The sequence below is a fragment of the Ursus americanus genome, chromosome 3 (assembly GCF_024610735.1).
Source record: "Ursus americanus isolate L20-20 chromosome 3, mUrsAme1.1.p, whole genome shotgun sequence".
Classification (NCBI taxonomy): domain Eukaryota; kingdom Metazoa; phylum Chordata; class Mammalia; order Carnivora; family Ursidae; genus Ursus; species Ursus americanus.
The window spans coordinates 2,348,710-2,376,649 of NC_142129.1; the positions used below are offsets into that span (position 1 = coordinate 2,348,710).

At 48.7% G+C, this 27,940-nt stretch overlaps 1 long non-coding RNA gene across 1 annotated transcript in view; it reads left to right on the plus strand.

Moving 5' to 3' along the window:
• The window catches only part of LOC123789514 (uncharacterized), a 133,336-nt gene that overhangs the window by 16,904 nt on the left and 88,492 nt on the right, over positions 1 to 27,940 (plus strand). Inside the window, exons 3-5 of the long non-coding RNA XR_006778831.2 lie at positions 1,975 to 2,083; positions 3,115 to 3,296; positions 3,816 to 4,010. This is a non-coding gene — a long non-coding RNA (uncharacterized LOC123789514). The remainder of the gene's footprint in view (positions 1 to 1,974; positions 2,084 to 3,114; positions 3,297 to 3,815; positions 4,011 to 27,940) is intronic.

The window sequence follows — 27,940 nt, forward strand, 5'->3', positions numbered from 1 at the left end:
GGGAGTTTCCTCTCTTGTTCACATGGGACAGATCCTTCTTGTTTTAATACATATTCAATTAAGAAGCTCATTTTTCTCTCTGCCCCAGTATTGGGTTTCAGTTCGGGTTAGCATCTCCCTGAATAGCGAAAGCACGCCTGGGCCCCACCCTGGAACATTTAAATTTAAAAAAAAAAAAAAAAAAAAAAAAGCTCAGGCACGGCCTGGGCGTGGCTTTTTAAAGGACTCCTGGGTCATCCTAGTGTGTGGCCTGGGTTAACAACCACAGATTTATGGGTCCACGTTGTGTTTTAATGTCATTTTATTCATTTAAAAATATTCTTACTATTCAAATGCTTCTGAGTGCAAATGCATAACGAAACCTACATTTCCCAGGCTAAAAAGCCAGAAACAATAGTTAATACATTCTTTTTTTGTTCATTAGATAATCTTTGAATAAATAAATTTAAAGTTGAATAAAAGCTGTGTAAATATGCCAAAATTTAATTTTAACTGCTTCAATTTCTGCTGAAATGGCTGTTAACACGCGTGACCAAAATAGAATTTTAAAAAGAGAATACTAATTAATTAATTCCTGTAGAGCGAGACAGACAAAATTGTGGGAGTCAGGAAACTCCTAACATTCTAGCTCCCTGGAAATTTTCTCTCAAACTTTCTTCTCATTCACTTTAAAGTCTGGAAGCCGTGTTCTTTAATCACCCTTTGTCCAGAATTAAAGCAGCCAGGAAGTTGATGTAACTTATTAAAGTCTCAGCTAATGAAAATAGTGCTGATCCTAGAACATTTAAAATGGAGTTTCACAGATGTATCAGGAGTCAGGGAAGATTTCAGACTCTCTTTTGAACATGCTATGTTTATGGCACTACAGGTTTTCTCTCCAAACTGACACCCTGTGTGCACAGCACAAGGTCCGAGACGAGGCTCTTAGTCCGTTCTCGAATGAAGCAGTTATATCATGTTTGGTATGATTTTAGGACTAACTGTATCTTATTATATTCTCATTTTGTAAAAGTTGGTCTTCTGCATATATATGTTCTTTTTACTGACCCTCGAATGTTTAATTAATTAGAATACCCCATCTTACCATCATCCTGCATAATGAGAGTTTACTGTACAGCTATTTTTGGTAGCCTGAAGGAGTGGAAAGCTATTCACAATGATGAGTACCTGCATCCGCTGATTGTAGACGTGGGTAATTCACAATATCCCATCAGTGGTGATGGGGAGCAGACAAGCTAATTGGCCCACTTAAGGGATGGAGCTCCCCAAAGAGGGCTGTCTTTCATGGTTCAAGTTCCATTAATCAACAAATACTCGTTGAGCTCCTGCTGTGTGCCTAGCATGATGCTGGAGATGACAGGGTGACGGCATGAATAGAGGCCATGTCCTACAGCATCCTTTGATTCGGTTGGAGCACAAGACATGCACATATGATACTTCTAGTAAAAAATAGAGTATTTATGAAAACGATCGCCGTATATACCCAGGAAAGGAAGGGCTCCCTTGCACTGGGTAGGCGAAAGGAATAAAGGAGTGTGGAACAAGACAACAGCTGCAAGCCCCACAGCAATCACAAAATGCAGAGCCCAATAAAAGTGGCATTAGCACAGAAGATAAGATGTGTCCTCAAGCACGGTCGCCTGAAATGTTCCCTCAGACAAGGCGTCGCTGCCAAGACTATTTCTAGCTCCTGTAAAGCAAAGTTGTCCCTCCAGTTGTGGGGATTTGGGCTTTGTTCTGTTTGGTTTGCGTTTCCCATCTGCCCTGAGATTTTGCTCCCAGGACACACAAGGGAGGCAGTTTAGATATGGACCCCAGAGTCAGCACATTGATGTCGGGGTCTGAAGCACAATGAGGAGGGACCAGCCGCTTTCATTCGATGAGGCGGCTGTGCCTTGGAAGTCTGCCCACGAGGCTAGACCCACTCACGCTTCAAATGTGTGAGTTTTTAAAAATATTTTTGCTCACTTACAGGTCCCAGGCTAAAGTCAAAATAATATTCAGCGTCTGAAGAGAGCCTGTGTTTCCCTGAGGTTGTGGGCAGGCCATGTGCTTGCGTGTGCAGGAGAAGGCCTGGGGACAGGTGCGTTGTGCTTTGGGTCCGTTCCACCACAAACATAGCTGGCTGTGTTCGTGGTCAGAAGCTTCATGAAGCCTGGGGCCCGTCCAGACCTCCCAGGCAGAGTGCGGAGGAGGAGCTGGCAGCCCCCCTTTGGACATCCCCCGAGTAACTTTCTGTCCACGGATGTTTATGAAAACAATTCTCCTTAGATGTGCATGCCTGTGTCTCAAGTGGCCATTTACCCATGTAGCCACAAGCAATCCACAGTTCAGGGGTGGTGTCTGTGGATTTTGCTCTCCCCCCTTCCAGGTTTGGGGTGAGATAGGGATGGGGGCCAGCCTGGAGAGGGAGTTGGCTGTGCCCCAATCAATGGGTGCATTGTATAGCACTCTGACAACAGACTCTGGTCGCACGAACCCTATTTGCACCAACCTTCTGCTAAATCAGTGTGAGTTGAACTAAACTTAATGGCAGGTTTTAAAAAGATCAGAATAAAGGTAACATGAGGCAGAAACTATTTCAAGTAACACTTGATAGTCTGCATCGGAACTTTCATTGGAAGGAAACTATTCTGCCAAAAAGTGATTAGTTCCCTCCAAGATGGTCTCTCATTTTTAAATTCAGACTCACAATGCAATATGTTACCCCTCCTTTGATTTCATCCCCACTTATCTCTCCCACTTGGGCTCATTTCACATACTTTTGATTTGATTTACAAATTTGCGACTGGGTTTTAGAGGCATTATGGAGTCCACGCCAGTGCCAAAACACCCATCAGCGGTTTCTATGTTCAGCTTTTCTGGTATCACTTGTCACCCTATAGTCCTGTCGGGACCCCGCCTGAACGTTCACCACTAATTTCACCGCGGGGCTGAAGTGGCAGAGGCGAGGTGTGAGCCAGGCCCAGACAGCATGGGCTGTCTTTCTTGCTCAGGCGCTCTGTGTCCCAAGAGCGTGTGGCCGTGCAGGGCGGCCCAGAGCGCCCCATGCCCGCTCTCGCCGACGCTCTGCATATTGTATGCGATTCTGTCTGTCTTTTCTTGTCCATTCAGGCAAACTCTGTGTCGCAAGCCATCGGATCCTTGTGAGAAAAGACTGACACACAGTCCTGGGTCAGAAGTAGGAAGTGTGGCAAAGAGTGAGCGCTGCTGTGCATTGGCAGAACGCAGCATTCAGCAGCAGCACGGAGCTCGCCCCCCCCGCCTGCCGCCGGGGCTGAGCTGACTGCCCTAAGGTAGAACGTTGGAAGTCTGTGTGTTAATACTGTATCATCAGGGATCGCTTGACTCCCTTCCTGGGCTGGTGGGGAGCAGGTCCGTGCTGGCTGAGAGGGCACTGTTGACTCTGTGCCCAGTTTGACCAAGTGAGGGGTGGCGGGATGCCGCTCACGCCGGTGCCATCCCACTTGCTTTCTTCCCTCCGTGTGCCTCTGCCACACCACATGTGAGGTGCAAACGATGTTACCTGCCCGCCCCTCCCAGGCGAGGCCTGTGTCTACACAGCCTGCTCTGTCACAGGACCCCCACTGGTGGGGGCAGGATACCCCAGCTCCTCTGCTTGTGCACCCTGCCCCCCCCCCAACGCCGCAGGGGCATGAGTCCGGCACTGTTGACTAGGTTGCCCTGGTTCTTGTACTCTTACTGTCATGTATGCTGCTTAGGTGTGTCCCAAATAGGGTTTTATTTTTCTGTTTTTTAATATGGTTGCAAGAATAATCTCCATCTTTTTGCTCTTCTTTGGCGATCTTGACCAGAAGCTGCAGGTACTCTGCCTGGTCCCTGAGCATCCTTCATCCTCCTCGTGGCTTTGCCCGCTAGCACCTGCAGCCCTCTACCTGAGCTCCTGCTGAAGCCCCACGCAGAGGTCAGACGCTCTGGTTCGCCGGTGCCCCCAGTGGTCCTCAGTGGCGGATGGGGTGGATTAAAGCCACAGGCTTCTCATCTCTCAGGTAGGGCACCTTGGGGTGCATTTCTGCTCTGTCTCCCAGCCCTGTGAGGGGGGTTTGGGCGCCTGCCACAGGGACACGCTGGTTCCCTCTCTGCCTCTCTTCTTGCCCGCGCCGTTGCCAGCTGCTCGTCCTCAAACCCTCACCCACGGCCCGGCTCTGCGGGAGCCCGAGATACCAGCTGTCTGAGCTTCCTCTGGAAACTGTGCCACACAAGAGACACAATCATCTAACAGTTTGCTGTCAGGGGCTCGGGTCTGTCTCCCGTCTCGGTCTCTCAGCCTCCCCCCGCACCACACGGACAATTTCCCTTGGGGAAATTGCTTGCTTGCTTGCTTGCTTTTTTTTTTTTTTGTGGTCCAATAATGTGTCTTTGGCATTTTCCCAACTATTTAAATATCCTTCTACAGCATGAGGTGACTCTCTTGTAACAATACCAAAATTATTTCGCCAGCCTCTCGTGAACACTGTGCTCCGATGTTTGGTACGGGAATCAGTGCTTTGATAACGGTCTTTACAGCCTCCATGGCGCCTTAGCTTCGGCCCCTGGGCTTGAAGCGTCCACACCAACCTGCTTCATATTCTTAAAGCTTTTGCTACAGTTTCCAAAGTGACCTTCAGGAAGTGTAGGCCAGTACTGTCTGCAGGGGACACTGTCCATTTCCCCAGACACTTGACGAAGGTGGGCTTTAATCTTTGCCAGGTTGATGGGGGAAAATGCAATCTGGTTACTTTTTTTCTTTGAATTGTTTTAAATACTACTTTGGATATCACACCTCTTCTTGTTAAATGATCTCCCATTTGGGCCATAGTTTTCCTAATTTACCTACTGATTATACCTGCAAATATTTTAAAAGGTTGCTAGTTTTCCTTTTCATTGTATTTATGACATGTTTTAATTTGCGGAACTTATAAGTGATCGTATTATAAATCTGCCAAGGTTTTCCTTATGGTTTTTGCCTCAAGGCTATGCTAATACAGGCAACCTCTACCTCACAGTTAAAACAGGGGTTTTTAGAAAACAAATGCAGTTTGGTGTCTTGTAGTTTATTTTCAATTAATTAATTAATCAATTTTCACTTATTCTAGTTTGTTTCTCTCTCAGTTTATTTAGTATCTTATAGTTTATTTTTATACAAAGTTTGGAATGAGGTCCTCATTTTATTTCTTTCCAAATAGTTGAGTTTTCTCTGTATCATTTTAAAAAAGTGCTCCTCTTTTCCCCAGTAACTTTGAATGTCGTCCTTGTTACATCCTAAATTCTTGTTCCTTTGAAGGCTCAGGGCCAAGGGTATGAGGTATTTGAAGAGATGATAGGTTTAGAAAAGGCATGCTCCATTCAAATCATTCTTTGGAAGCTTGGGAGAAGTGAGATTAGCCTTCTTTCCTGTAGGAATCTCAGAGTCTGTCACGTGCTCGAGCACGCCGGGAATAATGGCGGCCGCGGACAGGTCCTTCCGAGCGGTGGCTGTGCAGCGGGTCCTGTTCCGAGGATGTTCCGTGTGTCCATCTGTGTAACTAACCCTCCCATGGATGCTGTTGCAGCCCCCGCACAACAGACCAGAAACTGAGGCTTCAGCGTTGGGGTGGTGTGCATTTCTAACATGTGTTCGCCACCAAATCCACACACGTGTACTGTTGCTACGTGAGACGCCTTTTCTCAAACGGTGCCTTCCCGCCTGCCAGCGTCTCGTTCCCACCAGGCTCCTTCCCTCTTGCCCGTCTTCTTCCACCTCACACTGGGCTCTTTGTAGCTCTGCATCTGTTATCTTGAGGTTTTCAGATATGTTTATACTTTTTGCCAGATTATTTTTCATATAAATTTTAGATTCACTCATCTAATTACCAAAACAGCAATCAAGCTATTTGACATGGAAATTGCAAGACACATACAAGTTAACCTGAGGAAAGTTGGTGGTGTTATAATCCTTAGCTTAACCGACGTGGTAGTGATGCTCTACCCTTCCGTTTCTGTGAGGCCTTTTTTATGCCTCTCAGGTAAAGTTTTAAATCTTCTTCAGGTGTCTGGCACATTTCCCAAGGTGTTTTACATTTCTAGATGTTTTATGCTTTATTATAACTGCTTATTAAGTGAGACCTTTTCAATTATATTTCTTAAAGTATAGAAAACACAGAAGCAACAAGAAATCATAAAATGGAAATTATAACTATAACAAGAGAAAATATCGTCATAACAATAAATACAAATGGGTTAAGATTTTGAATGAAAAGCAAAACCTTTCATCGTGGTTCAGAAAGAAAAACAAGCCACTCATAAAATACATACCTGAACAAAAAGTCAGAGCAGGGTTAGGCAAAAGTACATCAAGAAAACACAGACAGAGACTAACACAGACTAAGTCATGATGTTAACACTAAAATGTCCTTAAAAGTAGAAGTCATGACGTGAGACTAAAGTGTCTTATATATATAAAGGTACAGTAAACAACACTGTTTAAGCAATCATTAACCTGTAATGCCCCTTAAAAAGTGAAGGGTAGACAATAAATATGATTGTAAGTAGAAAGAGTAATAATTTTTTCCTGTATTATTTTTAGCAAACTTCCTTGTTTTACTTTTTGTGGTTCTTTTTACTATCCACATGTAATTGATTTATATGCACAGTGAAATAATAATCAAGGCCTTTAAAAATATATATTGTATCTAATTATCCTAGAATCTTTTATTACAAAGAATAACTTCTCCCCATGTCTTAGTGCCACATTTGTATTAAACAAAGTGACTGTACATTTAGGGGCCTATGTCTGGCTGTCCTTTCTGTTCTGATTGTCAATTTGTTTCTTGTTTCATCAATACTACAGCATATTAATTACTGTAACTTTAAAAGTTCTTAATGTTTAGTAAAGCATGTCTCCTGCTTTGTTCTTATCCAAGAGCATTTTTGCTACTCTTTGCTCTTGGAATTTTTGTATAGTTTTAGAATCAGCTCATCAGGTTTCTAAAAAAAGTCTTCTGGGTTTTGATTAGCATTGTATTTAATAGATAGAACCATTTTGGTGAATGAATATCTTTGCCATATGTACCCTTCCAACCTACAAATGCTTTATGTACTATAACTTTTTTAAGTTCTTTAATTTATTATGCTCTTTTATAGTTTTCTGCAGAGAAGTTTCGCATGGCTCTGTAAGACTCATTCATCGTTATACGTATTATTTGAAGCTCTATAAATGGCTTCTGTTTATACTCTACTAAAGAAGAGCCCGAGACAAGGATATGGGAGCAGTTAGTTCATTTAGAATATGGTCCCAAGAAGCAGAGCAGCAAGTGTGGGACAGGAAAGAGAGGAAAGCCAGGAAGGCGGGTGTTAGTGAGCTCCTACCACTGTGGACAACTGGGACTCAGTCTCACGGGAAACAGAGAATGGGTCCTGGGATTTTCCCACCAGAGGACAGGCTGGGACATTTGCCAACAATCCTATTCCTGCAATGGTTGAGGGTTGCCTCCATCACTGTCCCTGTTGCTGTACTTCTGAGTGTCTCTGTGCATAGACCGGGAGGACGTCCAGGGCTTGGACCAGTGCACGGAGCGGACGAGCAGACCCCACGTGTGTGCTTGCTGTGGGGCCATCAGTGTGCGTGGAGCTGTCCACCACAGCTGTGCTGAAGTCAGGCTGCCCAGCGGGATGCAGCTCAGGGCACTGCAAGCATCTGCTACATGATCTTTTTCTTTTCTAAAAATTACGTCTGTTTGCTGTCAGTACAAAGATAGCCGATTGATTTGTATATGTTGACCACAATCCAGTAACCCTCCTAAATTCACTTACAAATTCTAATAATTTATCCATAGATTCTCTTCGATTTTAGACTTACAAAGTTAAAGTTGCATCAACTGTGAGTACTGACAGTCTTATTTTTTTCTGAGTGCTTCTGCATTTGGTTTCTTTCTCTTGTCTTATGGAAGCACGTAGACCTCCAGTACCGTGCTGGACAGAGGTGGTGAGGCTGGACGCCATTCCCTGCCTCACAGAGAAGACGCTTACATTTCACGAAGGGCCATGTTTGATGTCGATTTCTTGAAGACGTCTTTTATCTGGTTGAGAGCATCTTCTTCTATCCATAGTTTTCTGGAAGTAATAGATCATAAGTGGATATTGAATTTCCCCATTTTTAAATTCGTTAGAGGTGGTTTTCCTTCTTTTTCCTATTTCTTGTGGTGAGTTACTTTGGATCCCACTGCTATTCAGTTATTATCAAACGGTCATTTGCACAAAATGGCATCGATGGAGAAACCTCTGAAAGAGATTTAGTTCATCTAGAGTTTTCTTAATTTTATCGTTATTTGTTAAATCGATTGCCCACAGACCTTGGGTGAAGCCTCTGCGTCCCTTCTCAAAATAAGATTTTGCAGTGCATAAGACATGTTGTGCTGGTTGCTCTAGAGGAAAGCTATGTTGTAGGAAGGTGCAACAAATTGGCGGCATAGTGACATTTGTGCTTTTAGAGAAGTGTTGCTCAGGTGTCGGACCTGGTGGCTCCACGCCCCCAGGCTCTGGGGCAGCACTGAGCCCGAGCACTGTTTTGGGAGATCTTCAGCAGTTGTCACTGGATGTGAAATTTTCCGTGATCTCAGAGGTGACAGGTTTGGTTGCCTACATTCATCATTGGACGAACGCTGGAGTTCAGTAAGAGGTTGGTGAAAACAAAGGTGTGCTTTTTCCATATGTTCGTTTGCAGACCCGTGGATTCTCTGCTGGACCCTGTGGGGTTGCTGTTCCTCCATGGAGCGCTCACACCCACTTTCCCATTTCTTTGAAAGCCTCCCTCCCTCCCTGCATGAATAGCTCCTTCTCGGCCTTCAGGATGCATTTATAACATTGCCCCTCCACTCCGAGTTCCCTGCTGGCCTCTCTCAACATACGTGTTCACATTCTTGCACACACTGGTTACATTCTGCACGTGTATACGGACTTGAGTGCTTGCTGCCTGTCTCCCCTGCTGGACCATAATTGTCTTGAGACCATTCCGTCCTACACTGCACATCCAGGGCTGGCCCGGTACTGGGGCGTCCCTGGCTGTTGAAGGACTACAAACTGCTCCTTTCTGAATTGCATTTTAGCAACTGAGGCCACGGCTGGAGGGGACCCTATAACCTCATGGCCGTGAGCACCGTGAGGCTACTGCTATGCTGTTTGCACCCGTTGTCTTGACAGGGGGGCCTGCCTTGGAGCCTAGAAGAGCTGAGGTTTGCCCGTGTATTTGACACTAGACACTTGGACCCAGACTTGTGTCCCCAGCTCGGGCACATACAGAACATGAGAGTATGTTGGATGTGTCCCTGTCGCTCCCGGCTCATCCTACTATTACTATCCTTATTCTTTGTTCTGATTGTGGTGCTTGTTTAGAAATTTTATTATATTGTGTTGTACTTATTTCGAAAAGCACCAATTCATCATTTTCTTTTTAAATGTGTAATTCTGTGGCTGTGGGGGCGTGTGGTGAGTAGGAATAAACAGACACCTGGGTCCTTCTCCCCCTACCTGGCGGGACCACACTCTGCTGAGTGCCCTGCTGCCCCACCGGACAGTAACAGGCAGAGGAGAACACATGGCTGCCCAGGCTGGACGGAGTCGAGGCAGCCTGAGGATGGAGGCAGGAAAGGCAGCGGGGAGCCCTCGTGGAGCAGGGGGTGGGGCGGGGCCCAGCACTTCACCTTCTGGGGACACTTTTGGAGAGGAAGGTAGTTGCTGCTTGCGTGGCCTGCATTTGAACACACCTGGTTATAAAGGGCAGTGCTGGTGGCAGTCATGATGCCACTTACGGGCCACAGGGCATGCTCACTTCTGTGTCTGACCGTGGGACACACCCCATTCATAAACTTCTCTCTTGGCACACCGGGCCCTGTGCCTAAGTGCTGCTGGATGGCTGCTTTTCTAGAGGCAGCGTTTTTGGCAGAACTTCTGTGGGAGCGCTCAGCATCTCTGTGCCTCCCACCCTCGTCCTTCAGGGTGCACACTAAAGTCTCGTTCACTGTCACAGACCAGGTTTGCTTTGGTGTCACTGACCATCCAGCCCAGACATCTGGGCCAGACCCCAGGCAGTCAGGGAAGCATGTCCTTGGTGAGCAGAATGGATGGAAACATGGTCTGTGGCCTGAGAGAATTTGGTTCTCTTTTGCAGAAAAGACAGTGCATAGAATACAGTTGTGCTGTCTCTACGGTAACACAGGCACGGTGTCGGGGCGGTGTAATAAATAACCCGCTCTTCCGAGAGCACTGCTGTAAACCCCATCCTGCTTCCTCCCACACGAAAGGAAAAGAGACCACTTTGCCCCATTTCAGCCCTTCATTCCATCGCCAAGGACTTCAGGCTGGGAATGAGACACACACCGTAATGGCTACAGTCCTTCTGAATTCCAAACATACTTGGAAATGTCCAGCTCTTCCGAAAGTCACAGCTCTTATCTGTGAAACGCCTGCTGTTCTGTTAGACAAGAATTCAAGGGAAACAGCGCACCTCAGAGTTACTTCATCATTTGGCCAAAATAAACCAAGAATCATGGAAGACAGCAAACACTTTCTACCTCAGATGGACACTTCATTGTGAGTTACAAAACCATTTTAATTTTGTGGCAGCCCATTAAATTTTGGCACCTGATAAATATTGCTTGATGTCATTATCATCAACACCTGCTGTCTGTGGGCTCCGTCTGCCGAGGAGGAGACACACTTGCCTAAATTAATTGGAGGGAAATGATGAAAGGCAGCTGTTCTTAGCGCTGGGCCCCGGTAAATGAGCCGCACTTGGCTGTATGCATCGCTCCCCACTCCCCAGGAGGGCCTCGGCCTCAGGATGCCAGTGCTCAGAGCCCCTGAGAGCACCGCGCTCGCACAGGTAGAGAGCATTGGGGAGGGTGCCGATACCTGGGCCTGCAGCCGCGACACAGACATTTAACACAGTTCTATGTCAGTAAAATCAACCTCCACTGAGACACTGCGGTTCATGAGAGCTGAGACACTGGTTTCTTCTACATCTTTTCTCTTTCTAGTGTATCTGAAGGAAAAATAGGCCTGTCGCCTGCAGGAAGGCTTGGATCCAACCAGCTTCAAGGGTTGGATCTCAGGGGGGAGGCCAGAGTCATGGGTAAACCAAGGTGGGATGGGCTCTCTGCCTGGCACTCTTTCAGGAAACTAACTTTTGGAAAAAAAATAATTCACAGCAGGTAACCCTGGTCAGGCAGAGATAGAAATCGCCTTTATTTAAAAACAGAGGACACACTAGGAAGGGAGAGGAGGAGCCATCTGGTCCCGCTTTCTGCCAGACCTAACGGGGTCACAGCTGGACAAGAGCCCATGTGGCTTCAAGCGCAGCAGGAGGAAGGCGCAACTGCTCCACCGTGCCCGGCGTGGGTGAGGGGACAAGCGCGCCGTAGGGCAAGCTGGCTGGGCTGTCAGCAGCGGTGGCCGGGGAACTCCCCTAAGATCCCGGGAGCCCCCCTCGGACCCCGTGGATGGGAGCCCTGGGGCTGCGGCATCAGAGATGCGGGGCCTGTCCTCTTAGGAAGGGAAGGGCAGCGTGTAGCCAGGGCCTTGGAATGAGCTGTGCACATTCCAACGTCTGCAGCTGGAGCCGAGGTCCTTGCGCAGCTACAGAGCAGAGCCTCGCTGCACGAGCCCGGGCTGCGCTTGACGACCGGGAGCCGGCTAACGAGCCCCGGGGCTGCTGCCGCCCCTCCGACAGGGACATGCGCCAGCAGCCCCCTGGCTGGTCGGGGGCTCCGCTCTGAGGTCACAGAGACCTGGGGGTGAGTCCCAGCCCGCTGCCACTCCCTCTTCAGTCTGGATGAGCTCTGGGCCCTCCCTGCGCGTCAGTTTGTCCTTAGCTGAAAAGCGGGGATAATGACCTTATCTTTCATAAGGGTGAATGAGGTAGTCCATGTATAACATGTTAGCACAACACCTGGTGTTTCATACACCACGGAGGTCACGAGTGAATCATGGGAAAATAGCACACAACACAGTGAAGTCACTTGCGAGTACGAGAAGGTGTAACAATGGTCTGACGCGCTCCCCCTGACTTTTGAGCACCTGCTGTTGCGTGTAGCCACCTCGTTTAGCGACCCTGATCTTACGCGGTATTTCATGCTTCTGCTATTGGAGTGCCAGGCATTTTCACACAATCTAAAGCTGGATGCCAGACAAAATATAAACAGACGGACGACAGGGAGGCGTGCTTAGGCGGGAGGTGCTGTGCGGGGGGTGCGCTCGGTTCACGTTGCTGGTGCGGCATCCCTCTCCCGCGACTTTCTTCAGGAGTGGGGCCTGGGGGCTGCTGGGGGAGCAGGGAACGTGGCGGGAGTGTCTGGAGCCGTTCTGACTCTCACAGCAGGGTCTTTCCCACAAGGCAGGTGTTAGTGGGTGTCTAAAGCAAAATGTGCCCGCAGAGCCACGCCTCCGGCCACAGACATCCCAGGTGGTGGTCTGAGCACGGGCTCTTGTTTGCAGAGTGTATTTCCGCGGCAAGCTTGGGCAGCCCTCACTGGGCCCGATGAATCCATTCCATAGTTTTATCTGATGTTCAGTACTAAAATATACTCACCAAAGACACAGGGACACATGTGGTTGTTGGAACTTGATGACAGCTGGCAAAATCATTTTTAAACTAATGCTCTCTGTTTCAACTGCACTTGCCCACGGAGCCCCGCGGGGTTCCGAGTTCGCACCGCAATATGCCCGTAGCACAGGGATGGTCTGGGGCTTCTCCCTGGTTTCTGGATTGGGAGCACCTGCAAGTCGCTCCTGGGGGACCCGGGGGCATTTCTGCCCTGGGCTCCTCCACGCTGTCATCAAGGAGAGGCCATTGTTGGTCAGAGACTCCCTCTGACAGCTGGGAGGTGGGTCACAAACACTTCTGCTATCAGGACCAATGGTGGGCTTTCGACAGGCGGTCTCTGATTCATAGGCGGCGGGCTCCCCGGGAGCACCCACCTGCTGGACTTGTTTCCACACAGGCATCCTGTCGTTCGAGGACGTGTGGAGGGCAGCCTGGTGATCCCACCAGCTTCTGTTGCATGGTTCTGACGGTCAACCAATGCCTTGTTCCAATGAGTAGGTGCTTCTGTGTTCCCTGCGGGCTGGCTGGGCTCTTCTCCACTGAGTACGCCTTGCAGCCTGGGCACGCAGCTCTCCGGTAGAGGAACACTGCAATGAGACTCTCGTTGCTTGTGAAAATACCCAACTTTCTTTGTTGTGCCATGAACCCAAGGTTTGAAGTTCTGAGCTCCAGGACGCAGGCTGTAAGAAAACACCGGCACAGAGAGTGACAGACGGTGATGGGGAGCCTGGGAACCCCTCCTAGGGCGGCCTCAGCCAGAGTCTGTCTGTGTCTGTCCCAGTGTCTCCCGTCACTGGGCGGGAAGTCCTTACGTGGTTTGGATCATCAGATAGTTTCCAGGGAATTGCCTAGTTTTTCACGGTTTTTCTTCTGAAGGAGGTGGACAGGTTAAGGAATCACTCTGGGTTTAGCCATATCTTTTAAAAGCACAAGCAAATGGCAAGGTTGTTACTGCTATGATTTTTCTTCCGGAGTTCATGCTCGCTCCTGGAATGTGGAATAGAAAATTGGGGGACCACAGGGAGAACAGACCTGGGGGCTCTGCGTCATCATCCGTCCTATTGAGAGGCCCTGGGCAACTCTTCCTGCGCTCTCTCCTTAGGAACTAATGCTCTCTTCTCCTTTGAAGAATGATGGTATCACCTTAACTTTTCCAAACGTCTGAGAGTTAAAAGCTACCTCTTGAACTGCGGTCCTTTAAAATTCACGGAGGAACGTGCTACATCAGGCTCAACGAGGTTGGCCCCACATAAAGTCAATACTTGTCTAAAAGCAAACACAATCTTCGAATACAAGGTCAGAGCGAAAGAATGCCCTCCCCCTCGCTTCCCCAACCCCTTGTCTCCTTTCAAAGACGGAGGTGGTGACCTGGCTCCTTGTGCAGGTCAAATGCGTGTCATGGCAGACACTAGAGTTAATATTCAACTAAAAATTAATAGATTAGATAACTATTACATGCTTTTAGTGCCAATTAATTTAATCGCTGTTTTTCCCCCCTCCTTTTACGAGGCAGGAAAACACAGAGCATAGTTTCCTGTGGGGAGTTCTCAGGTCGATCCTTTGTGCTGCCGTTGCCACCAACTGACGCGGCTGACGCGCGTAATCCCCTCCGACTCTGCCGCGGCCCCGTGTCAGGCAGGAGCCCCGCAAGCAGGGCTATTAAAGAGCTCGTTGGGCATGCTCCTTGTTGTAAGATTTATGCTAGCTTATGCTAGAATAACAATGGTGCAGTGGTATTTGTTTGAAAACGAAAGGATTATATGGTCTTTGTAAAATGAGGAATTTAGTTTTGGGGAGGGGCAGCGAAATGGTGATTTATTTTTTGTTGGTGTTCCTGTGAACCCTTTGATATGTCAACTTCTGTCACTGAGTATTAGGACACTTGTAGTTTCTTGAATCAACCCAGATGAAATACATGTGGCCTCACATAATTTATGTCGAAAACTCAACTGTGCAACAGGAATGCCGGGGCCGTTGTCAGAGTAGAGTGGGGAAGGGCTCTCTGGTTCCTCAAAGTCCACAGTAATTTCATTGTGTGTTTTAGGGGAAAAGCCGCAGTCCTCCCTCTATTGATTGACAGTGAGAAGAGTGTTTCTCATAGTTTTGTTCCAGGAAGAAATGATAAAAGCAGTGTCTCTTCAGAGTTTTGGTCGCTTTGTGAGGAGAGCTGGTCCTGCCCCAAAGACAACTCACATCCCGTCCAGTCGGTGGTCAGAGGCCTAGACTTCCCATGCAGAATGTTCCTGACAAGAGGGATGGTTGAATTTGGGGTATGACACAAAATGGCCCCTACAGGCATGAGATGCCTGTTTGCTGTCACGCACCACACGAGTGCCCCAGAGCGGGGCCCCTGGGTCTGTCTCACGCACCGCGCTGCACCCCCTCCCTGGTCTCTGCCCGGCACCTCAGATACCCTTGACTTGCATCTGTGGAGCGTGTGGTGAGTGAATGCAACCCCCATCCTTTAGATGAGGACACGGAGCCCCGAGAGGTGAGCAGTCACCCCGCTGCTCTGCAGTGCGCCTGGGCCTCAGACTCAGCCTTCTGGACTCTGGACCCAGAATCTTTGAAGAATGTGGGATATTTGCGCTCACGATGGCTTGCCGATGTCACTGTCCCACGATGAGCAAGCGAACAACAAACAGGCAAAACACTACTTCAAAACCAAATCCAGCGTGGCCGTAATTCCTGCTGAAGACGTTTCATGTGTGCTTTTCTGGAAGTGCTGGCGTGGGCCCGCATATTTCCCTGTCTGTGACGACGATGGTGCGTAATTAATACGTGCACTTACTGTCGTCTCTCCTGTCTGGTTTGTGGTGCTATCGGGTAACACATTCCAGAGAACACTTTCTATGAAAAATTAGGAAGGAAGCACAGAGTATCCTCAGCTAAAGGAATCATAACTCGTTTGGAATCTGGGGAGGATGCCGGCACTTCTTCACCGGAAGCCCGAGGGGCACAAGCGCCATGCCTCGCGAGGGGTGGGCAGTTACGGGGGGTGATGCTGACCTACATGCTCTCCCGGCAGACACTCACTGCTTCTTGTCCCAGTTTGCGGCGGTGCTCACGAGAGTCGCGTTTGGCTCTTACAAGGCACTGGCTCGTGTTGTGCACTTAGTTGGGAAGCCTTCCCTGCAGCGTTGAAGGTCCGGCCGTGGCTGTGCCTGAAGGTCAAGTGGAGGGCATGGTTATTGCTTTGGATAGTATCTGTCTCAGAGCAGGCTATTTTCTTACAAAAGAAAGATTATTATTGAGTAACCAGAAGCAACAGAAAATGGGGTTATGCATGTCCCGCTACTAATGATGCATCAGGATCGTGGGGCGTGGTGCAGCATGGCGCACAGGCGTGGCGCACTAGGGCACGGGGGCTCCCTGCCCAGCCCTGGGAGGCCAGCTGTGTGACTGTGAGGATTCCGAGCCTGTTCACTTATCTCCAAGTGGAGAATGCGGTGCTGTATTGGGAGAATGAGGTAGGTAGAGGGAACAATGGGGTGAACCGTTGAAAATGTGTAAGATGGCCATTTTCAGTGTTTTCTCTTTAACTTGGTGTCGTGGACGCTTCACTTTCTCGTGCTGAACCGCTCCCCTCCACTGTCTCATGGACACGTTCCTCCAGACTTGTTTATTCAGATTTGCGTCTCCCTCCCTGACCGTCGTTCTAACCATGCTTGTCTTGTTGAGCAAAGCGGAGGCCGGGAACTGAAGAGTCTGCTCATAGAAGACAGCCATGTAAACAGAGTCAGGCTCGTCTCCTTCGCCTCTGTGTCACACACACGTGTGCACACACAGGCACATAGATACACACACACACGTGTGCACACACAGCTTTGAAGCATGTTTATTCCTGAATCCAGTCATTGTGTGCTCTTCGTGGCCTGATCATGGATAAGATGAAGCAGAAAATATTTTTTATTTTACTATGAGAAAGCTGAGAAAGGCTGAAATTTATAGAAGGGTCTTCACTAAAAGGTAAAAAAAAAAAAAAAAAAGGCAAGAAGCTTTTAAGATGCAGACCTTTCTGTTGTCCTGACCCTGGCATTTGGGTGCTGAGGATGCACGTCCCGGACTGCCGCCTGCTGGAAGTCGCCTTCAAGCTGTCTCTGCTATCTGGCTTCTTCCTTATGAGGACAGTTTTTAGTTTCTTTGGGTAAGATTATCGCAGCACACTTGCAAACCCCTGAGTGACTGCACTTGACCCCTGCACAGTGCTGGGCCCTAAGCATTGGCATCTGGCAGAGAAGCCTTTCCCTCAGCTTGCCACCAGGCATCTGGTCTCCTGCACTGGCCCAGCCTCTGCCATGTGGATTCCTGAAGGCATTCGTGGCTTCAGACCTCAGGGAGTCTTACTGTTACCCATTTCCCTCTCTGTATTTAAAATTCCACCCAGAATTTATTGAGAGATTCTTACTTAGAATTAGCTATGTAAAGATGGCGTTTTCCATCCTATCATCCTGAAAGTCACCCAAAAGCAGCAAGAAAATTGAAAAATAAAAATGCAAATGCCATCTTTACAACAAAATCAGGAGACATCTGTAAGCCTGATATACAATGTATGAGGGAAGGCCGACAAGGAGAGAGAAGGTCAAGGAGAGGCCCAGAGAAACCTTTAAGGAGACCCCCCTCCCACCGGCAGATCTCAGGACACACAGTCAGAGCACCCTCTCCAGAACAAATGACCTACTGCATGGGGAAAACCAGTAACTATTTGTTTTGAATGAGGGAAGATGATTGTGCTGGCAGCAGGAGTTCCCTGGGTACAGTGTGGCATATAGTCTCTGAATAAAGAATCAGAGAAGGCAGGGCTCCACTGAACAATGATGCAGTAAGCTGTATTTGTAATATATATACATATATCTATATCTATATCTATATCTATATCTATATCTATATCTATATCTATATCTATATCTATATCTCGGTGTGTTGGTGAGGCAGGGTGGAGGGAAGCACTCCATTAGGAGCAGCCCTGCACTACTGCTTTGATTGGCTGGAGCAAAGTAAGTCTAAATGAATTTATTCATACAGATAACTCTGGACATGAGGGGAATTTCCATTGGCTTAGAACATGACTTTGGATTTTCCATTGTGTGTAACTTCATCAAATGGCTCACAGGAAGAAATCTCCTTATTCAATGATAAATTATAATTTAAAAGGTCTATTTTGAAATAACAGACATAAATTAACAGGATGAACTGATGGTAACTGAAAGCTCCTATTTGAAAAATATTGCCTAGAGGTAAGCAACAATCATGAGCAAGCATATTATCATGAGTTTTTAAAATCAATAACATAGTTTACCTCAATAAAAGAAGAGCACAAATACAGCATATAAGAGCTCATGAAAAAAAGGTCTAACGACAGATAATAATCAATGATAGGTTGCCAGACTTCAGTAAAGAGGTGAATAAGACTACCGTATGATTCAGCAATCCCACTTCTGGGTATATATCCAAAGGAGATGTGAAGGAGGCGTGGAAGAGGCATCTGCACCCCCATGTTCTCTGCAGCATTATTCACAACAAACAGCCAAGACGTGGAAGCAGCCTAAGTGTCCACAGACTGAGTGGGTAGAGATGTGGCATATTGTCACAACCATACTCTGATTCACTGAGACCTGGGGTTGTGTCTTACATTATCTATATCCTTTTGAGCGGGGCATACACAGGGTCTTACAAGTATTTTAAATTGTCACTAAACGAAGTGTACTCTTACCCTGTGTCATGAACTCTGCTTCAGGCTAGGGACACCCCTTGCAGCCCCGTCTCTTACATGCTACTGGCTCCTACCTTTGCCTTTACTTGTGTTGCTTCCAGTGCCTGACTCATCCTCACTCTTGCACAATCCACATTTTATACCTCTTTCGAAGATGGGCTTGTCTCATTTGTTCTCTCTCCCTCTAAGTCTTCTCAACTACCTCTGCAAATCCTAATCTCTTCTTTTTCAGAATGCTTGTTTAGGACATTGATCCTCAAATTCTTTTGATTTGACAAATGTGGCTCTTTATCGAAATGATAAACTCCTTGCATACTTTTTCTAATGTATTCTAAACAACACCTGAAATAAGGCTGAGGAAAGAATAAGGACTTGATAGCTATCTTTTTATTAACTGATGGCCTTGTGTGGAGGGAATTACAAAGGGGCAAGCATAAGCAAGGTTGCCTAGCTTACCAGCAACATTGTGCTAATGCAAAGCTCTGTGTAACTGTGTTTAACTACTTCGTAGATGTTTAACAGTGGGTATTATGTATGCATTTCTGACGTTGCTCCAGTGTATCCATAACTGATTCAGGGGATGCGCAGGCTAAAATATTGGTGGTTTAAGAAGGACGGAAATGTGAGTGGTGTAGATTAATAATTGCTGTTAAAGTGAAAGCAGAGATGAGTTTTTAAGCCTTTGGCAAGGGAAACAGTAATGATTCTCTGTGAAGTATAATCCTGAGAAAGGAGGAGTCACCTTCCCTAAAATACCTTCTCCATCCTTGATGCTTTATGATTTTTCTCTTTAAAATATTCACCTCTTGGCAGTGTCTTTTACACAGAGATGGGGTTGTTTTTCCAAGAGCGGAGCCAGTCTTGGCATAACTGATAAATTACAACAGAAAATGAAGCTGGAGAGCAAAGAACAGAGTCTGGGAATTGAAATTATTACCTAACGCTTATTGTCCTCCTGATACCGATTGCTGCTACCTGCTGGCTCTGCTTGCGCGTCCCAGTCGACTGACCGGCGCTCCTAATGAAAGATTAAAGATTGAGAGAAAGGTTTTTCTCAGCAAAATTAATAAAGATGTTTAGAGATTTTCCCATATTGTTCAGAGGGAAAGATATGCCTGGCTTTGGCAAAAAATGGATTCAAAGCCTGGGGTTTCGCAATGGTTGTTATGTTCCCTTTCTCCATTTAACCCCTAAGCCCCTCCTCATCTACAAAGCCCTTCCCTGAGATTCCAAGATCCAGGAAATGCATTATTAGGAATTAAATTCTTTGATTTTATAGAGGGAGGAATTGAGTCCTGGAAAAACTGATGGGATCTACTGCAGACCTCCGAAAGATACCCATTCATCCTCCTCTTAACGGGCCCCTTATTTCTATACTTACTTAACTTATCTGAGCACTAACTACAGCAAACCTGCTTTTGATTTCTGCCTTGTCATCTCTATTAGAAGTACGGGCTGGCTGATGCAGAGAATATTCATTATGTATTTTTATTTCTGCCATTATATTCCCATTTAACAGGTAGCTAGAAGCAAATGGTGCACGATGCTGGTGAATTTCCATGAAATAAGTGAATTCCTATTAGAATATAAATTGAGTCATATCAAACATTTTAAGTTTATTTGAGCAAAAATTGGGTCCAGTCTGGCAGCGCCCCACTGCAGTGGTCAGGAAGGAGCTCTGCAGAGGCGAGAGCCAGGGGAGACTTCCGTGGAGAAAGTGTGGCAGTTTTTGAGTTGCTGTGGCTTGGAGCCCAGTTAGCTGTCTGTGACTGGTTGTCCTTCAGTTTCAAGCTCATAACCTTGAGGCATTGACAGGCTTGGATTCCGGTTTGCTTACGTACACGATGGCCTCTGTGTTTAGTTGACTCAGTATTCCGGGTTGGTTGAAGTGTTGTAGGTGGTTGGGCTCATTAGTCGGGGCCCTGCTGAAATTGTGCCTGTGGGTGGCTGTGCTCACATCTCGACTTGTACTTGTTCAGTTTGTATCAGCAGACACATTCTTTATTTTGGAGTTACTGGTAGCGTCAGGCTTTGGAAGTGCGCTATGCATTTATTTTTACTGTGTTTGCAGATTCATTTCTCAATTTGTAAAATGAGGCCGGTGTCCATCGCAGGGCTGTATCAGACAGATAGTGCTGTAAGCCATAAGGACACACGAATAACAATTAGGAGGCTTGGCATTTTGTTCAGACGTTCACATTAACTGACATGTGACCTTGGGCAAATAACCAAACCTCCCTGAGTCTCTTCTTTCTCTGTAAAATGAAGAAATGGGACCAGATGTCTACAGTGGCCCTTCCAGCTCCGACGTGCTATGCTTGGACCAAGAGCAAATAGGAGATTGCACGAGGGGTTTGGCGAAGGGCCTGCGGTGTGTGCTCGCCCCTTCTCTTGTAAAAATAAACCTCCTGACCTTGTCCACACATAGGTGTAACTGGAAGTGTTACCAGTCACTGCTGGCACCAAGCTTGGAAGCCTGTTACAGTCTCAGGCTGGGAATTGTCTGCAGTGCTCTGAAGACAAATGTGTAGAATGCCCTGGTGTCATCTTAACAAACGGTTGTGGGGACAATTCATCACTCGGAATAAAAGGCTCCAGAGAATGCTGAGCTGCATTGTTTCGGTACTCTGATTCTTTCCTTGACTCCTGGCAAGGTGTGCCCCTGAAGGGGGTGCCTTCAGGGGCGGGGCGATCCCCCATGGACCACTGTGTAATGGTGAATAGCAGCCGGCTTACATGAGTGAGGAGGACAGTCCCTGTGCTCGGAGGATGAAGCAGAAAGGCCGTCAATCCTGTGTGGACTGGTCCTCATGCTTCCCTGCTTCCCTGTGGTCAGTGGGCGTGGGAACAAATGCCATGTGTCATGCAAACCTCAGGTCTCAGCTCAGCACAGAGCATTAGGTCCGTGACAGTGAGAGGGGAGGTGTGCTCGGCTGTCCACACCTGCAGTCTCACGAGATGTGAGTCCATCCAGCTCCTGGCAGTTCCTCTGGTCCACACTGGTGGACGAGGAGTTCACATGTCTCCCCCTTGGCTAGCGGTCTCCCCTGCCTCACGGATCCAGCACCTCCAGTTGCTGAGGGACACGGTTCCCAGCCCTGTGCCACCAGCTGCCTTGCTCAGCATCGGTGGACACGGAGCTGCCTGGCCTCATGTACTGTTGGTTCGATACCCGACAGGAGAGGCATTTCTGGACCAGCCTCAGGTCCTCATCCTGCTGCTGTCCGCTGGGTGGCCTTGGGCACATTTCTTACCCTCCCTGTGTTTCAGCTCCCTCATCCATGATTTGAGGAAAGTACCCACCTCGCGGGGTTAGTTGTTAGGTTGTTTTGGTTCTCAAATGAAACTGCCAGCCTGGCTCCAAGTAACACCAGGTGACTTCGCCAATGTCACGATTATTGCTCACGGTGGTCACTGTCAGAGAGAAACTCGGGAGGGCCCTCACTGCAATCGATGTGCAAAGTCAGGAGGAAAATCCTGCTGTAGACAAGGAGATCAACTCAATTCAGTTGAGCATTTGCACTCAGGACTCTTGGAACAGCTGGGGAGAGTTGAGATACCAACACAGTCCTCACACTGCCCGGGCTCATTGCCCCAGGATGTAGGACACCCAACCGCGGATCTGGGGAGTGCATCCGAGCTGGCTGGACCACGGACAGTCGGGGGGAGCAGGGTGGAGGCCCGAGGTTGTTCAGTGCGTGGTTTCTTCTAGCTCAGTTGTTTGTGCATTCCACTTCAGAGAACACAGTGGAACTCATGCAAGGACCGACCTGGAGCTAGTGACTGTGTGACCAGGTTCATGGGCGACTCTGCTGCTTTGAAAGGCCGTGGTAGGGGTGCGTGGGGGGCTGGTGACATGTCTGGGGCAAGTGGCCTGAGAGGGATTTATGTCGTTGTATGCACTGCACCTGTATGCAGGAGAGGGGCCCGTTCACACGTGGCCTTGTGCAACTGCGGGAAATACCCTGCCAATGGTGTAGCAGGCCCTGTTTTTCTCTGGGATCCATAATTTCGCATGTGAACATGGCCCCTAGGGAAGGGTGTGAAGGGAAGAGGGTCCGCACTGACCAAGTACCTTCTGGGTGTGAGCTGTTCCCAGGTGTGTTGATAACTCTCCATCACACAGTCATCGGGGGTTCCAACTGTGAGTGAGGAAATTGATGTTCTTCACTTGCCAACAATAATTCCATCACATAGGATCCCAAAGCTGGGCCCTACTCCATCTCTGTGGCCAGGCATCCTCGGGATCTCTCGGTTCGTCTGGGCTACTTCCCTGTCTTGAACCCCACCATCCACAACCTTTCCTGAACTGTGCTACGTTCGTGGGGTCATTTCCAGAATTCCTGGTCATCTCTCCTATCCCATTCCCCAGTCCCTTTGGGAAATGAAGATCCCTGGCTCCGTGGCAGGCTCCCGCCCTCAGACTCGCTGTAGCAGTGACACTGGGTGGTGCTCTTTGGCTCACAGAAGCACTCTCCTAGCTGTTATCCAGTTTGAGACTCACAGTGATCCCAAGATGGGCATTTTAACCCTCATCTTCAGCAGGGGGGGCTGGTACGTGGCTGCCCAGCAGCACATGGAGCCCCTATCCCTGGGATCTTTGGGAACACCCTTGGGAGAAGCCCTGGTGTGGACCGCCCCCAGATGTGAGCGACGGGACAGACATTCCTCAGACCCCCACCCCCACCCCAGGCTGATTCCAGGAGAACCTGGGGTCCCGTAGAGCCAGCAAGAACCAAGCAGGTGCTGGGGGCCAGCCACGGGGCAGCTATCAGATGGCCCCTGTTCGTCACTAGTTCTTAACCACTGCTGGCTGATTCCTGCCTTCCACTCTACTGAGGGCCCTAAATCCTTCCTGGTGTGATTCCTTAAATAGTAATGCAACAGAAGATATTAATGTGCTTCCCCAAGGAGTGCACGCATTCCCAGGAATGACTTGCTGTTAGAAACGTTTACCCTGTGAGGGAATTTTTCCTTTCCCTTCATGGCTTCTGGGATAAAATGCATAGAATAATGCCTGGCAACGGAGCAGGCACTGAATTAAAATATTTGTGGCATGCTTGATTAATTAATTAATAATAGAGTCGTGCCAAGTTAAGAAAAAATGGCACTGCTTGTTTGCTGTCCGACATGAAGTGATTCGGGTGCTGCTTTCCCTTTATGAGCGCTCTTTGGGGTGGCAAATTGGAGCAGAAGAGGTAGGTCAGTGGAACAATATTTTGGGACTCCCGCTGGGAACGTTTTCTTGTTGCTTTTTCCTTACTACAGCAGCTCAGGTAGACTAGCGTATTATTTAAAAACCTACTGGTTGTGCCTGAGCTGACGCAAGGCAATGCGGAAACTATGGAAACACACCGAAGGTGCGTGAGAACAGCGGAGGTGTGTGTGCCCCACGCCGGGGCCCGCCGGAGGGTGGGTGCGGGCTGCACGGGCCGCTGGCTCTGACGGAGGCGGTGCCGGAGGAAGGCCGGCCCTGTGTGCAGCAGGCACGTCCGTGGACACGTCCAGCGGTCGAGCAGCTGGCCAAGCAGGCCGTGAAGTGGGTCTCAGGGTGAGGGTCAGAAGCCAGGTCCGAGGACCCGCAGGAGAGCGCTGGCGACTGGGTTGGGAGAGGTCACTGCCAGCATCTCCTCATTGTCAGAATTCACCCGACAGGAGCCCGCTCCAGTTGGAAGGAGGAAGTCCAGGACATACCGGAACGTGATGTAGGAGTTCAGCCCCGAGACCTGGGCCTCTCATCCATCACTTGGTCACCTTCCAATCAGAGCACCTTGAGAGGCCACCTCGTCATCTGACCTCATTTCCATAGTAACTAAGAGCTCTAAGGAGAGCCTCACTGGAGAGGCTACAACCGCCTGAAACATGTTCTTGCCAGAAGGCCTGTTATTGATCGGAAATCAGACGTCGTGATATTTAGAAATGTCTGTTCTGTAGTTCCACATGTTTTAAGTAATAAGAATTAAATTTCTTATTAAAATATTATAATTAAAATAATGACTCAGGCCTCCCACTATTTTCCCACCAAAACGGAGCTTTGCCTTTGAGCCAGGAGAAGGCAAAGCAAAGCAGCCTTCACAGTGGTGTGCTTCTCCACGTCTGCCTAGAAAAACCAGGGTGAGGGGTTTAGGGCTAATGGAGCAAAATGATGCATGGAATCCCAAACTGGACCAGAAGGCCAGCATTTTCCAGCTTGTGTTCAGGGAGCAGGACAGCCATGGCCATGGCCCATGAGGACGACATGGACGCTTCCAGCTGCTCTTTGTGTCCCCAGCAGTTTGTGCTGCTCAAGAGACAGTAAAGATGGCGGCCTCATAATAATTCCCATGACGGATCCTTTTCCTGATGCCTTTTGACATCTCTGCAGCTGGTCATGTCACTTGCCTTGCTGAAGTCTCCCTAAGCAACGCAACCAAGCCAATCAAGCAATGAAGTGACCGTGTGATTACCTGACCCCAGTGGCCTACCGATTCTCCGTTCCTCCGGGGCTCAAGACACGCTAGACTGGTTTGCAGTAGTCATGGTTGGAGCAAGTGTGTGCAGACGTGACCTCTGCTCTCTGCTGGGAGGGGCTTGTGCCTACTCCATGGACTGTCAGAGGCTAGTCTTCCTGTGGGTGCCACCTCGTCTGGGGGTGTTCTGTGTCTGGGAGCACTTCTCCCAGGGACAGCAGATGAACAGGGACAGAACTCCAGGAAGCAGGTCTTCCGTCAGAGACTAGCAGAGCCCCCATCTCTGAAACGCACACAGGATGTCATTACAGACACAAGCACGGCACATGCGTGTGGCTTTACTGCCTGGGCATGCCGTTGCTTTTCTGCGTGTCTGCTTTGGCCTCTTCCGCTCTTCATCTGCCCATCGTCTGGGGCTTCACTGCAGCCGAGACCCTGCACAGCTCCTCCGATGTCCTTAGCCTTCCCTTTTTTTTTTTTTTTTTTTTTAAAGATTTTATTTATTTATTTATTCGATAGAGATAGAGACAGCCAGCGAGAGAGGGAACACAAGCAGGGGGAGTGGGAGAGGAAGAAGCAGGCTCATAGCGGAGGAGCCTGATGTGGGGCTCGATCCCATAACGCCGGGATCACGCCCTGAGCCGAAGGCAGACGCTTAACCGCTGTGCCACCCAGGCGCCCCTTAGCCTTCCCTTTTTTCTTCCTGACGCCAAGCACTCACGATCGGGATATTTCCCCAGAAAACGCTGATGTATATTGTGAATTATCTTTCTGGACATGATCAGGGAAATGCAGATCAAAACCACAATGAGTTATCACCTCGCACCTGTTAGGATGGCTGTGATCAAAGAAGAAACAACAGGTGCTGGCAAGGAACTGGAGAAGAGGGAGCCCTCATGCACTGCGGTGGGAACGTAATTTGGTATAGACCTTACAGGAAACAGGATGGGGGCCGCTCCAAAAGCTGAAAACTGCCATACGATGCAGCAGTCCCACTTCTGGGTATGTTCCCAAAGGAAATGCAGTCAGTGTCTTGAGGAGCCGTCTGCACCCCCGTAGTCGCCAGAGCATTATTCACAGTAGCCAAGACAAGCAGACAGCCTGTGTCGATCGATGACGGGCAGACAAGACATTGTGATGGACACACACACGCACGCGCGTCCTCCAGGAAAGGAGAGTCTGGCATCTGTGGCAACAGGCAGGAGTGTGCAGAGCTGTGTGAAACCAGCCCGACACAGAGAGAGACCTGCACGATCTCACTTCTTGCAGAGTCGTAGAGACAGCCTGGAGTGGTAGATGCCGGGCTCCCAGGGAGGCTAGAGGAGATGGGGACATGCTCCCCGTGTGGAGTGCCAGCTCTCTGGGAGTGTGGTGTATAGCGTGAGGCCCGCCGTCAGCAGTGCTGTACTGAGCACTGGGGATTTGCTAAGGGAATGCATTCAGGTCTCTCCCCGACACACATACAAGGTAACTGTGCGAGGAGGTGATGCTTTAATTAGCTGACGGGAGTAATCGTGTCACTATGCGTGTGTGCATCAAATCATTGTGTCGAACCTTAACTACACACAATTCTTCTTTAAAAATTAAATTATTCCATGATTCACTGTGAAGCATGGAACACGACATCAAAAACTAATGATGTACTATGTGGTGATTAACATAACGTAATAATAAAATAAACATTAAATTAAATCCAAAATAAACCACCTGGAATCTTTGATCTCGTCAGGAGCATGTAGTGCTGACCATGTTAGGGACCCCATGGACGCGAACAGATCGCTGGCCTGGCTGGTTGCCTGATTGCGAGCTGCCTCTGGTGCAGTGCAGGAGGTAAGGGTAGAGCCGGGGTCCGTACTCGGGCAGGAGAGGCACATGCAGGTGCCCCTTCTGTCCTGTCTGCCTCGAGGATGCCCAGGGGAGCAGCTGCAGCAGGGCGAGAGAGGAGAGCCACCGCCCGGGGCCGGCAGGTGTCTGAGGGTTTGTGGGACTCGCTCCCCCACTGCAGTGTCTGCTGCTGTGGCCCCGGGGCCAGGAGGGGCCCTGAAGAACCAGGGAGCCTGGCTTATTTTCTGCTGCAGCACGGTTACTTGGTGCTTTACTGGTGGTCATTATGTTCACGCTTGGAATGACCTTGAACATGGCTCCTGGCTGAGTAGATGGGGAAGGTCCCCACGGAGGCTGAGGCTCAGCTGGGAGCTGTCTATTTTTAGGTGTGTGCTGTGAGTCAGGTGTTGACTTCACGGAAATGACGTCATCATAAAGGTTGCCCGAAAATGGACTCTTCCAAATCTAAACCCATTTCTTATCGACTGTGTAATAACCTCAGAGAAGGAAATCCTACCCTAATTTCTGATTGATTTTCAATCAGCCCCAGCTACTAACGCATTAAACGTCTCTCTGCCCGATTCCTTCGACAAGTAATTAACAAGCTACAGCAAATGCTTACTGATGCTCAGAAGTTATTGCAGGGGAGACAGAGAGACGCATCTGGTCAAGCAGAATTCTTTGCCTGTTTACTGGGGCTGCCGGAAGGAGGGCCACACGGGTGGAACTTTGCAAGTTAAATTGAATTAACGGATAATCATCAGGTTTCCGCTCTTTTCCTCTTTTTAGCCCTGGACTTGTGGTCTTTGATTTCACAGCCGCTGTCCTCTAGTGTGGGTCTTTAATGCTTGTCTTGCAGGCTGGGCCCCACAGAGCCCCTGTCCCCATCCAGGGAAGAAGGCACGCACAGGCAGCGGTAATCACCGCACCTGCTGAGACCGGGCCTGTTACCGGACCCCACCCCCCCAGGTGCATGGGGGCCCAGGACTCTGTCGCTAGCTGTTGTGGCCAGCTCAGAGAAGACTGGGTGGTCACTCAGTAGCATCCAGTTATAAGTACAACTGTGTCCATTTTAGGCATTCTCTCTTCGCGGCTGGCTCATCCTTGATCCCTCCACCTCCAACATCCAGCCGTCTCTTCTCTGAGGTGCCCAGCATCTCCGCTACGGCATCACCCTGCTCAGCTCTGTGAGCGTCTGCCTCCTCCCAGGACTGGAGGACGGGGCCTCCCTCACCCGCCAGTGAGAACGGGGAACCTGGGAAAGTGGCGCATAGTAGATTCTCAATAAATAGTTAAAAATCAGGTGAGCTTTGATTGATGCAGGCGCTCCACATATGCGCCCCGTTACCCTTTGTTTTCAGAGAATGCTTCACTCAT